The sequence below is a fragment of the Capricornis sumatraensis genome, chromosome 12, assembly GCF_032405125.1.
Source record: "Capricornis sumatraensis isolate serow.1 chromosome 12, serow.2, whole genome shotgun sequence".
In the NCBI taxonomy this organism is placed as follows: Eukaryota; Metazoa; Chordata; class Mammalia; order Artiodactyla; family Bovidae; genus Capricornis; species Capricornis sumatraensis.
Genome location: NC_091080.1, coordinates 19,210,665 through 19,223,008, shown reverse-complemented (window position 1 = coordinate 19,223,008; position 12,344 = coordinate 19,210,665). Strand labels below are relative to the sequence as shown.

The window sequence follows — 12,344 nt, the reverse complement described above, 5'->3', positions numbered from 1 at the left end:
CAAGATTTGAAATAGCTCCACTGGAATTCCATCACCTCCACTAGCTTTGTTCGTAGTGATGCTTTCTATGGCCCACTTGACTTCACATTCCAGGATGTCTGGCTCTAGGTGAGCGATCACACCATCATGATTGTCTTGGTCATGAAGATCTTTTTTGTACAGTTCTTCCATGTATTCTTGCCACCTCTTCGTAATATCTTCTGCTTCTGTTAGGTCCATACAATTTCTGTCCTTTATCGAGCCCATCTTTGCATGAAATATTCCCTTGGTATCTCTAATTTTCTCGAAGAGATTTCTAGTCTTTCCCATTCTGTTTTTTTCCTCTATTTCTTTGCTTTGATTGCTGAAGAAGGCTTTCTTATCTCTTCTTGCTATTCTTTGGAACTCTGCATTCAGATGCTTATATCTTTCCTTTTCTCCTTTGCTTTTCACTTCCCTTCTTTTCACAGCTATTTGTAAGGCCTCCCCAGAGAGCCATTTTGCTTTTTTGTAGTTCTTTTCCATGGGGATGTTCTTGATCCCTGTCTCCTGTACAATGTCATGAACCTCATTCCATAGTTCATCAGGCACTCTATCTATCAGATCTAGGCCTTTAAATCTTTTTCTCACTTCCCCTGTATAATCATAAGGGATTTGATTTAAGTTATGCCTGAATGGTTTAGTGGTTTTCCCTACTTTCTTCAATTTGAGTCTGAATTTAGCAATAAGGGGTTCATGATCTGAGCCACAGTCAGCTCTATTTTTTGCTGACTGTATAGAGCTTCTCATCTTTGGCTGCAAAGAATATAATCAGTCTGATTTCAGTGTTGACCATCTGGTGATGTCCATGTGTAGAGTCTTCTCTTGTGTTGAAAGAGGGTGTTTGCTATGACCAGTGCATTTTCTTGGCAAAACTCTATTAGTCTTTGCCCTGCTTCATTCCACATTCCAAGGCCAAATTTGCCTGTTACTCCAGGTGTTTCTTGATTTCCTACTTTTGCATTCCAGTCCCCTATAATGAAAAGGACATCTTTTTTGGGTGTTAGTTCTAAAAGGTCTTGTAGGTCTTCATAGAACCATTGAACTTCAGCTTCTTCAGCATTACTGGTTGGGGCATAGATTTGGATAACTGTGATACTGAATGGTTTGCCTTGGAAACACAGAGATCATTCTGTCGTTTTTGAGATTGCATCCAAGTACTGCATTTCAGACTCTTTTGTTGACCATGATGGCTACTCCATTTCTTCTATCTCTTTAGTTTTCCTCAAAGAATTATTGTTTCATATGCATTTGCTTCAATGTTTTTACTAATACCTTTTTTAATATGGTTTTAGAAAATTTAAATAAAAGACATCTACAAATACATTATATCAATTCTAAAGCATATATTAGGTAAAATATTTACCAGTTGATAACATATTCATTTTTTTCAAGTTTTAGTGATTAGTGGAAATACATCATGTCATTAGCATTCACTTTGTTTTTCTAATCATTACTTTTCTTTGCCTTATACATTTTATTCACCTCTGTAGCAGTAAATTCTGAATCTCAGATCTCTACATGATGTTTAGTTTTCTCTCATTTCTTAGATCAAGATAAACATCAATTATGGTAATAACATTATTTCTGGTGATAATTTTTCTTTAGTAGCAATCTTTATATTCAAGTGTCTGGTTTCTGAATACATTCTTTAGTGGATGGTGACCCTCATGAATCCCACATACACAAACACAAACTTTTAAATGTTACTTTCATTAAGTATTTGTGAATTATGGAGATGGAATGGTTGGGTACAGAAATGGCTTCTTGGGAAACTAATTTCTGTAAATTAAGATCTTCTGAAACCATCTGTTCAGATTTTCTTATCACCTCCAATTTCCTTGTATGTGCTGAATCACTTCAGCCATGTCTGACTCTGCAACCCTGTGAATGGTAGCCAACCAGACTCCTCTGTCCACTGGGTCTTTTCAACCCAGGGATCAAATCTGCATCCCTGACATCTCTTGCATTGGCAACAGATTCTTCACCACTAGCACTACCTGGGAAATCCAACTTCCTTATATTGTACCCAAAATTCCAAAATGATATACTTATGAATGCTTTTTATATTTTAGAGCTTTGAGGCAGGATGTTTTAATCCATTCTGTTTTTAATCCCTTCTATTTTACCTTTGATTTGATATGTCCTTGGAAAACATTAATCCCCTTCTTATCTTAGCATATGTGAGCTAGTATTGTGTTTAAAATAAATTCAATAATCTGAAGATTAAGAAAATGCTTATATCCATCATATCTTACAATGGAGGTATGTTTTCAAATGAGATGACCAATTAGCCCACAATTAATCCTTGGTATGAATGAATTTTTCATATCAATGCACTTGAACTAGCTCAGAAGAGGGATTTCAGCTGAGGAAAGGCACAAATGCAGGAGTCTTATTTTGAAAGCAAAATTTAGTTCTAAAAAGTAACACATGGAGGCTACCTAATGAAGGCAAACTGAAGCTGTTTTTGATGCTGCAGGGGTGAGTGGTGGGTATCAGGGTGTGACATGGCTCCTGAACTTTGGAGAACAATGGATGTCCAAAGGCCTATGAATGAGTTAAAACAGGTGGAGCATCAGAGAAAACTCTCTGCTTTTCCTTCACTGTTGTAGAAACTAAAATGATCAACCTTGCATATCCTTCATATTGTACCAGACTCATTTATTTGGAAATCTGTTCATAAAAGATTGCGTAATGATTTCCTACCCTTACCCATTTTGACAATAGGATTCTATTTCTCAGATATAATATACACTTAGCCTTCTAAGTAGGTTAATAATGCATTTTATAAATTGTGACGGATTGTGCATATCCTTTTACTCCTGTTTTTGTCTGATTTGTTCTTCCATGCATTTATTGACAACACATTGCACCACTTGTGTTTTACCCTAGAGTACTACCAGGGTGTCTTGCAATGTTCACTAACGTTTCTAACAGTCTTTGACATCTCATGATCCCGAAGGAAAACTATGGTCGTGTACTCTATTTTTACATTAATGATGTCTTTTACTTATGCAAATGTGACAAGTCATTGGAGGGTGGAAATGAGTACGTTGGATATAAAGTGAAATCCTCTCTAGTTAATTGATTTTTCATTTGTTTTATTGCATTAGAAGGAATTGTGTTAGCAATGAACTTACTTCAGCCTGAATTTTCTTCCTCTGATCTTGTGCTTTGTCGTATGTATCCCCTTTTCTTTTAATCATAAGTAACTGCTTACCATTCTGCTTTTCACCCTCTGACCTAAGCTATTTAGCTCTCTCCACTAGCACACCACAATAACTATTATTTCTACCACTTCTCTTAAGAATGACACTGTATAGTGGAGCATTCCTTGAGTTATACTCTAACTGTATGATGAATAACAATGTGAAATTTTGAAAAGTGAGTCAAGCTCATATTATGCATGTGATGCAACATACCTCATCCATTTCTCATCTTAAGCCTCGTAGATCTTCAAAAGATAACACCTTCAACCTGTAAAATGATATTTTGAGGACAGCAGACATTTCAGTGAGTCTAAATTTAAAGTTAGAAGATTATCTCTAAAGTTGATCTATTGGAATGACTTATCTAAGTCAAAGTAATTCAAGTAATTCAGGTGTGGTGGAACACTTCTAATTTTAAATTCAGAAGCATTGAAGAGTGAGTTAGATTATTGGCTATAGTGCTTAGTTGATCCTCTTTCTTATCATCCTTGACTTTTAAACACTGGCCTTTAAAAATGTGCTTCAGAAATCCGTGCACTCACAAGCATTTGATTCATTAATTTTGAAAGACTATTACAAAGGTCTTTGAGTGATAAGTTCAAAAATACCCAAACCCAAGAGTGAACATACACAATTAAAATAAAGAGCTCTGTAAAAATGTTTCAGTGAATCAAAGGTACCAAAGTGAATCTTGGATGAAAAGGTGTTCATATTGTGATAGGGAAATCATGTAATAGAGATATCATAAGAACATATCCTCACACAAAGGATCCCTGAGCTGGAGGTAGGCAGAATATAAAGAACTTACTTTTTGTCCCTATGTTTTAAGTATATAATTTATAAACACTTTTGTGCTATTAGTTAACAAGTGCTACAAAGGAATAAAAAATAAAAATTTTACAGATATCAAATGTCTGAGTAGAGTATGTACCTAATTTAATATTGAAAGACAGTTCAGTTCAGTTCAGTCATTCAGTCGTGTCCGACTCTTTGCGACCCCATGAATTGCAGCACGCCAGGCCTCCCTGTCCATCACGAACTCCTGGAGTTCACTCAGACGTGTCCATCGAGTCAGTGATGCCATCCAGCCATAGCATCCTCTGTCGTCCCCTTCTCCTCCTGCCCCCAATCCCTCCCAGCATCAGAGTCTTTTCCAATGAGTCAACTCTTCACATCAGTTGGCCAAAGTACTGGAGTTTCCGCTTTAGCATTATTCCTTCCAAAGAAATCCCAGGGCTGATCTCCTTTAGAATGGACTGGTTGGATCTCCTTGCAGTCCAAGGGACTCTCAAGAGTCTTCTCCAACACCACAGTTCAGAAGCATCAATTCTTCAGCACTCAGCCTTCTTCACAGTCCAACTCTCACATCTATACATGACCACAGGAAAAACCATAGCCCTGACCAGACAGACCTTGGTCGGCAAAGTAATGTCTCTGCTTTTGAATATGCCATCTAGGTTGGTCATAACTTTTCTTCCAAGGAGTAAGTGTCTTTTAATTTCATGGCTGCAGTCACCATCCACAGTGATTTTGGAGCCCCCAAAAATAAAGTCTGGCACTGTTTCCACTGTTTCCCCATCTATTTCCCATGAAATGATGGGAGCAGATGCCATGATCTTTGTTTTCTGAATGTTGAGCTTTAAGCCAACTTTTTCACTTTCCTTTTTCACTTTCATCAAGAGGCTTTTTAGTTCCTCTTCACTTTCTGCCATAAGGGTGGTATCATCTGCATATCTGAGGTTATTAATATTTCTCCTGTCCATCTTGATTCCAGCTTGTGTTTCTTCCAGTCCAGCGTTTCTCATGATGTACTCTGCATATAAGTTAAATAAGCAGGGTGACAATATACAGCCTTGATGCACTCTTTTTCCTATTTGGAACCAGTCTGTTGTTCCATGTCCAGTTCTACCTGTTGCTTCCTGACCTGCATACAGATTTCTGAAGAGGCAGGTTAGGTGGTCTGGTATTCCCATCTCTCTCAGAATTTTCCATAGTTTATTGTGATCCACACAGTCAAAGGCTTTGGCAAAGTCAATAAAGCAGAAATAGATGTTTTTCTGGAACTCTCCAGTACTCTTGCCTAGAAAATCCCATGGACGGAGGAGCCTGGTGTCCATGGGGTCGCAAAGAGTCGGACATGACTGAGCGACTTCACTTTCTGATGGATAAGATGCTTATGGAAGCTTCCTGATGGGAGAGACTGACTGAGGGGGAAACTGTGTCTTATTCTGATGGGTGGGTCCATGCTCAACAAATCTTTAATTCAATTTTCTGTTAATAGTCAGGGCTGTGTTCCCTTCCTGCTTTTTGACCTGAGGCCAAACTGCAGTGGAGGCAATGAAGATAATGGCGACCTCCTTCAAAAGGTCCCATGCACTCACTGCTACACTCAGTGTCCCCGGCCCTGCAGCAGGCCATCACTGACCCACGCCTCTACCAGAGATTCTTGGACACACGGGGAAGTCTGGGTCAGTCTCTTGTGAGGTTACTGCCCCTTTCTTCTGGGTCCTGGCGTGCATAAGGTTTTGTTTGTGCCCTCCAAGTGTCTCTGGCAGGTATGGGGTCTGAATCTAAAAGTGATTTCACCCCTCCTACCATCTTTCTGGGGCCTCTCCTTGGATCCAACATTCTCCTGTCAACAGTTGTTTAGCAGCAAGTTGCAATTTTGGAGTTTTCACAGGAGAAGATGAGTGCACGTTCTTCTAATATGCCATCTTGGAGATGGTCTAGATCACTGTATCTTGTACAATGTTACAAACCTCCATCCATAGTTCTTCAGGCACTCTATCAGATCTAATCCCTTTAATCTATTTGTCACTTCCACTGTATAATTGCAAGGGATTTGATTTAGGTCATACCTGAATGGTCTAGTGGTTTTCCCATGCACTGCTTCACTCAATGCCCCCGACCCTGCAGCAGGCCACCATCAACCCATGCCTCAGATGGAAGCTACTAGACACTCATGGGCAAGTCTGGGTCAGTCCCTTGTGGGGTCACTGCTCCTTTCTTCTGGGTCCTGATGTATACAAGTTTCTGTTTATGCCCTCCAAGAGTCTGACTCTTGTAATGTATGTATGTGTGTGTAAAACACATATATCTACATATATACACACATACACATAATATATAATTTTATATTTTGATGCAATATATGCTAAAGAAAAAGTAGCCTCAGACTGAAGATATTTTTTCATAAGCTGAACTTGATGCTTACCAAATTGTAATGGGTTTCACATTTTATTAATCTGTTACTACAGAAAGATTACGACTTAATATTGTTTCATAATTCTATACAAATTGCTGTTTGCTTGCACTGTACTGTCATGGTAGAGGAAAAAAGATGCATCTTTACACTGTTTTGAACTTAATTTATTGCTCAGCTGGAGGAAGTATGTCAGTTACTAGCACTTGATCTAGATTTTGAGGCAATGGCACTCATCTCACAAGCTAGACAAGGAACAACAGGCTGATTCCAAATAGGGAAAGCAGTGCATCAAGGCAGTATATTGCCACCCTGCTTATTTAACTTATATGCAGAATACATCATGAGAAACGCTGGGCTGGATGAAGCACAAGCTGGAATGGGAGAAATATCAATCACCTCAGATATGCAGATGACACCACCCTTATGGCAGAAAGTAAAGAAGAACTAAAGAACCCCTTGATGAAAGTGAAAAAGGAGAGTGAAAAAGTTGGCTTAAAGCTCAACATTCAGAAAACTAAGATCATGGTCCCATCGCTTCATGGCAAATAGATGGGGAAATAGTGGAAACAGTGTCAGACTTTATTTTTTGGGCTCCAAAATCACTGCAGATGGTGATTGCAGCCATGAAATTAAAAGACGCTTACTTCTTGGAAAGAAAGTTATGATCAACCTAAATAGCATATTAAAAAGCAGAGACATTACTTTGCCAACAAGGTCCATCTAGTCAAAGCTATTGTTTTTCCAGTAGTCATGTATGGATGTGAGAGTTGGACCAAAAAGGAAGCTGAGCACCGAAGAACTGATGCTTTTGAACTGTGGTGTTGGAGAAGACTCTTGAGAGTCCCTTGGACTGCAAGGAGATCCAACCAGTCCATCCTAAAGGAAATCAGTCCTGAATATACATTGGAACGACTGATGTTGAAGCTGAAACTCCAATAGTTTGGCCACTTGATGTGAAGAACTGACTCATTTGAAAAGACCCCAATGCTGGGAAAGATTGAAGGTGGGAAGAGAAGTGGACAACAGAGGATGAGATGGTTGAATGGCATCACCAGCCCAATGGACATGAGTTCGAGTAAACTCCAGGAGTTGGTGTTAGACAGGGCCTGGCGTGCTGCAGTCCATGGGGTCGCAAATAGTCAGACAGGACTGAGTGACTGAACTGAGCTGAACTGAACTAGCATTATTATAGAAAGTGGAGAAGAAAAAGAAAGAAAGAAAGACCTTTATGATTTGGGAAACATTTTCAAAATCAAAGGAACAGGGATAGTGTGAGAGTTATGGTGAGAAATGGGGACTATGGGACATGGCAGGACACAATGCCATGGCCGTGTTGGGGAGAAGCTGGACAGTCAGGCTGAGTGGTGGATGTGTTACTGCATGAAGAACTGTCATGTTCCCAAAAAAAATGAGAATCAACTCTTGAAAAGAAGAAAAAGAAGGAGAAACAATTGCCAGATCTCAGAAGACAAAAGAAGAAATGGACCAAAAACAAAGAAAAGAACAAAAAGAACATTTTGGAAAGTGAGGAAACAGGGGATTTGGCCCTGCTTTGTCCATTTCACCATTCTTGTAGTCATTGGTAATTATCATGTTTCTCTCCAGAAAAACTTGTTCAGAAACAGAGTTCTCATGAGGCGGTACTCCAGGAACCCCTCATCCATCATTACTGATATATGAGATGAAACCTACTTTATATTTTGGAAATAACACATCAAAATTCAAGAGTCATGGTAACTCATGTTAACATTTTCATTTTCAAAGATGTGATAGGCAATTTTGCTTTTTGTTTCCTGGATGGCTAGTTCACTGGCAGCACAGTTTGGGAGATTATCTACCTAAAGAATTTGTAACGTTTTGTTTCTCAAATGATGGTCTTCAGATTACCTACAGCAAAATCAGCTGCACTTCTGAATCTCCAGATTTCTCTACTAAGCTATCATGAGTTTTGAGCAAGCCTCTTGTCTGCATCTTTTACACAGCAAAGTTTGAAACACAAGAGTATAAGCACAGGTCATCTGGGTAACCTTCCTACCAACCATGAACAGCAAATGCTGATGGAGTGACCTGGTGAAGTTACTTTTCCTTAATGATATTGGAAAGTGTTGAAAGTGTTAGTCTCTCAGTCATGTCTGACTCTTTGCAACCCCATGGACTGTAGCCCACCAGGCTCTTCTGTCCATGAAATTCCCCAGGCAAGAATACTGGATGGAGTGGGTAGCTATTCCCTTCTCCAGAGTATCTTCCCAACCTGGGTCTCCCAAATTGCAGGCAAATTCTTTACTGTCTGAGCCACCAGGGAAGCCCCTAATGAAAATTAGCTTCTTTGCATTTAGAACTTTAGGAAGATATCTATTAGCTGAGATAAAATTTAACAAAGTGTGCTTGCTAAGTGGAAAACAAATGCATACATTTGTATAATTTTAAAATAATATATTGATACAACTATTTGTGTCTGATGTTAATTAGCAATGGTTTAGACTAGATGTGGTTTCCCTCATGGCTCAGAAGGTAAAGAAGCTGCCTGCAATACAGGAGACCTGGATTTGATCCCTGGGCCGAGAAGATCTCCTGGAGAAGAGAATGGTAATCCACTCCAGTATCCTTGCTTGGAGAATCCCATGGACAGAAGAGCCTTGTGGGCTACAGGCCATGGGGTCACAAAGAGTCAGACACAACTGAGAGACTAACACTTTCACTTTCACACTTAGACTAGATGAGGGTGAACATTCTGCCAGGCACAGTCAGGGTGTTCCTCCTGATTGCACCCTCTTTCCCTTTCACCTGCTAGGGTTATGTCTCTCTGTCAATCTTATTCCTTCGGCTTATGTGTTCTGTAACCCCAATTTAAGCCTGTCCATTATAACTCCCTCATTTAAAAAAAAAAAAACTTATTTAATTAAATTATGCTTGATTTTCCCTTCTAGTTATGCAAAACAAAGTAACATGCCATCCAGCATTGTGAATGAAGGAAAATGGTTTCCATCGGTGGCCAGATTCTAATTGTTTATATCTTGTTTAACATCATATTCAGAGCTACTAAGTGAAGTGAAGTGAAGTCGCTCAGTCGTGTCTGACTCTTTGCGACCCCGTGGACTGTAGCCTACCAGGCTCCTCCCTCCATGGGATTCTCCAGGCAAGAGTACTAGAATGGGTTGCCATTTCCTTCTCCAGGGGATCTTCCCAACCCAGGGATCGAACCCGGGTCTCCTGCACTCCAGGCAGACGCTTTAACCTCTGAGCCACCAGGGAAGCCCCAGAGCTACTAATAGTCAAGCTAAATCATGAAATTTAAACCATCCTCTACCATTTTCCCTTAATATGTGCTTTCTATCTTTTGCACCTTTCCTCACTTTACTTCTTCTGCCCAATATATCTGTGTTCTCCTTATGTCTTAACTCTCCCTCACCTTTCGCCTTTCTAGATAAAACATTTTCTACCTATAATTATGCGTTTACTATGACTCTCTTGTGACAGTCAAGTATACCTTATGTTTTCTTGTATTTTTAATAGTGCAACTCTTTATTTATACACAAATATCTCCAGGGGCAGATTCTCTTTCCTTTCCCAGTACTGTCATGTATGCAGTAGGTGCTCAGTTATACTTGCAAAATTAACAAGTTAATAGATGATCAAAGAAGTCAACTCTGAGAGGACTGAGTAGGGGTAAATTCCTTTTTGCCTCATCATACCTGTAAAATGATCTTGCTGGGGAAAGTTTTTCCCTGACTTAGACAGAGAGTCACTCCATCAGTCCTGAAGCATCACTACCCACTGGACATTTCTTCTATGCAGAGGACCATGGTGACCCGGTAAACACAAAGTGTAGGGAAGAAATTCAATTATTTCTTTGTGATTCATCGACATTTTACTTCAGTAAGCACTTGTGCATTTAATTGCTGTTTACAGAAGTTTTAGAGATAATTAAGGAGTTATAATGCCTAGAACAATATAAAATTTTTAAAACATTAACAATGGACTATAAGATTTTATGATAGGATGGGAAGTTGGATGGGGGAAGACGTGCCATGTATTTAAAAGAAATTGAACCTATCCTCAGAGCAACCGTGGACGATACACTCAGTCTATTGACAGGCATTAACATGAGTCAGAGACTGAGGTTTGGTGAAACTGGTCCAAGTATTCCCAATGATTAATTTTTAAAAAATGCCAGAATGTTTAATAGTTTTGTTTTTTGAAAGCCACATTTGAGGAAAATACATGCCTCAGAATATTTCATTTTTATGTCTTATATACTACCCTAAGGAAGAGTCAGCTCTCTGCCTTAATTGCCAAAGACTAAGTCAACATTTATTCCCTGAGGCAGTGGACATTGAAGGCTTATGTTATGAGAGTAAAGATTATCAGAGATAAAACCGAGTTACTGGGGTGGAATTTTTTTCCTCAGGATCTGCTGTATTTTACATCACCCTACCCTCTTAATTCACGTTATGACACTGAAAAATGCCAAGTAGTCAAATTGAGCTCTTAATTACTTCCCACTCCTAGAAATACTGGTATTCCAGAAAGTAAATTAATTTTTCACTTTTGGTTTCAGATTACTGACTTTTGGTAAAAGGGTTATGCTAATTTTTCTGGTCAAGTGTCAATTGATGAGTCCCATAGAAGCACAAAGTGCTATAAATATCTTTGATATTTATCAAATATCTTTAGGAAGTTGTGAACCAAATGAATATATTTACCCTGCCTCACTTCCCAAATAAGTGAAAAGAAAAAAAATTCTTATTTTATTACTGCATAATAGTCATAACTATACATATTTAGCCTCAATATTACATTTGAGTACATCTTATTAAAATGTGAAAAACATCCAAATATTTTAAAACATGAACAAAAATAATACAACAAAATTGAGATCCTTTAATGCCACCCTTTGGGAAGATGTTGGGAAGCTGTTGTTATACATATTTTCTCTGAACTTGCATTGAAATATGCATAAATTCACATGACATTTTGGTAAATGTATTTTCCTAAGATGCCATGCATTTCAAGAAGTGTATGATTTGGCAATTACTAAAGAAATTATTCATTTCTCTTGTATAAAAAATAGTTGCATTAAATACATGTAACCTGTCAGAACGTGACTTATGGTTGCCTCTAGCAGTAGCAATGTATGTTCTCTGCTCGTTCAATTTAATAATACATTTTCAATAATAAATAAATTAGGTAATAAATTTGTGTTATGGGCTAGAACCTAGAAATAACTCTATTTTCTGTCTCCCTCACTACCCGCTCCTTTCCTGCCACTTTCTATGTCTCTGTCTCTCTCACCTCTCTGTCTCTTTTCTCACTTTCTTCAGTGTGCAGTACTCCATGGATGATGACATCTTTTCAAAAAAAATAAAACACATATCACACCAACAGAAATAAATAATACAAAGGAAACTGGGGCATAAAAATAAATATGACCAATAATTCTTATGCATAAATTCACAATTTGATAATTGTATAAATTTATGTTTGCATTTCAGATGGCTTTGCATCTTTCATTTTATCCTAATAAAATATTCAGTTAAGTTCAATCAATCAGTCCTGTCCAATTATTTGTGACCCCATGGACTGTAGCAGGCCAGGCTTCCCTGTCCATCACCAACTACTAGAGATTGTTCAAACTAATGTCCATCGAGTTGGTGATGCTATCCAACCATCTCATCCTCTGTCATCCACTTCTCTTACTGACTTCAATCTTTACCAGCATCAGGGTCTTTTCAAATGAGACAGTTCTTCTCATCAAGTGGCCAAAGTATTGGAGTTTCCACTTCAGTATCAGCCCTTCCGATGAATATTCAGGACTGATTTCCTTTAGGATGGACTGGTTGGATCTCCTTGCAGTCCAAGAGACTCTCAAGAGTCTTCTCCCTCCAACACCACAGTTCAAAAGCATCAAA

The 12,344-nt window shown here is 38.6% G+C and overlaps 1 non-coding gene across 1 annotated transcript; it reads right to left on the bottom strand.

The window, feature by feature from the left end:
• Nucleotides 1-9,615: 9,615 nt before the first annotated feature.
• TRNAS-GGA (transfer RNA serine (anticodon GGA)) lies at nucleotides 9,616-9,687 on the bottom strand. Its single transcript has one exon. It is a non-coding gene; the product is annotated as a tRNA-Ser (tRNA).
• Between the last annotated feature and the right edge of the window lie 2,657 nt (nucleotides 9,688-12,344).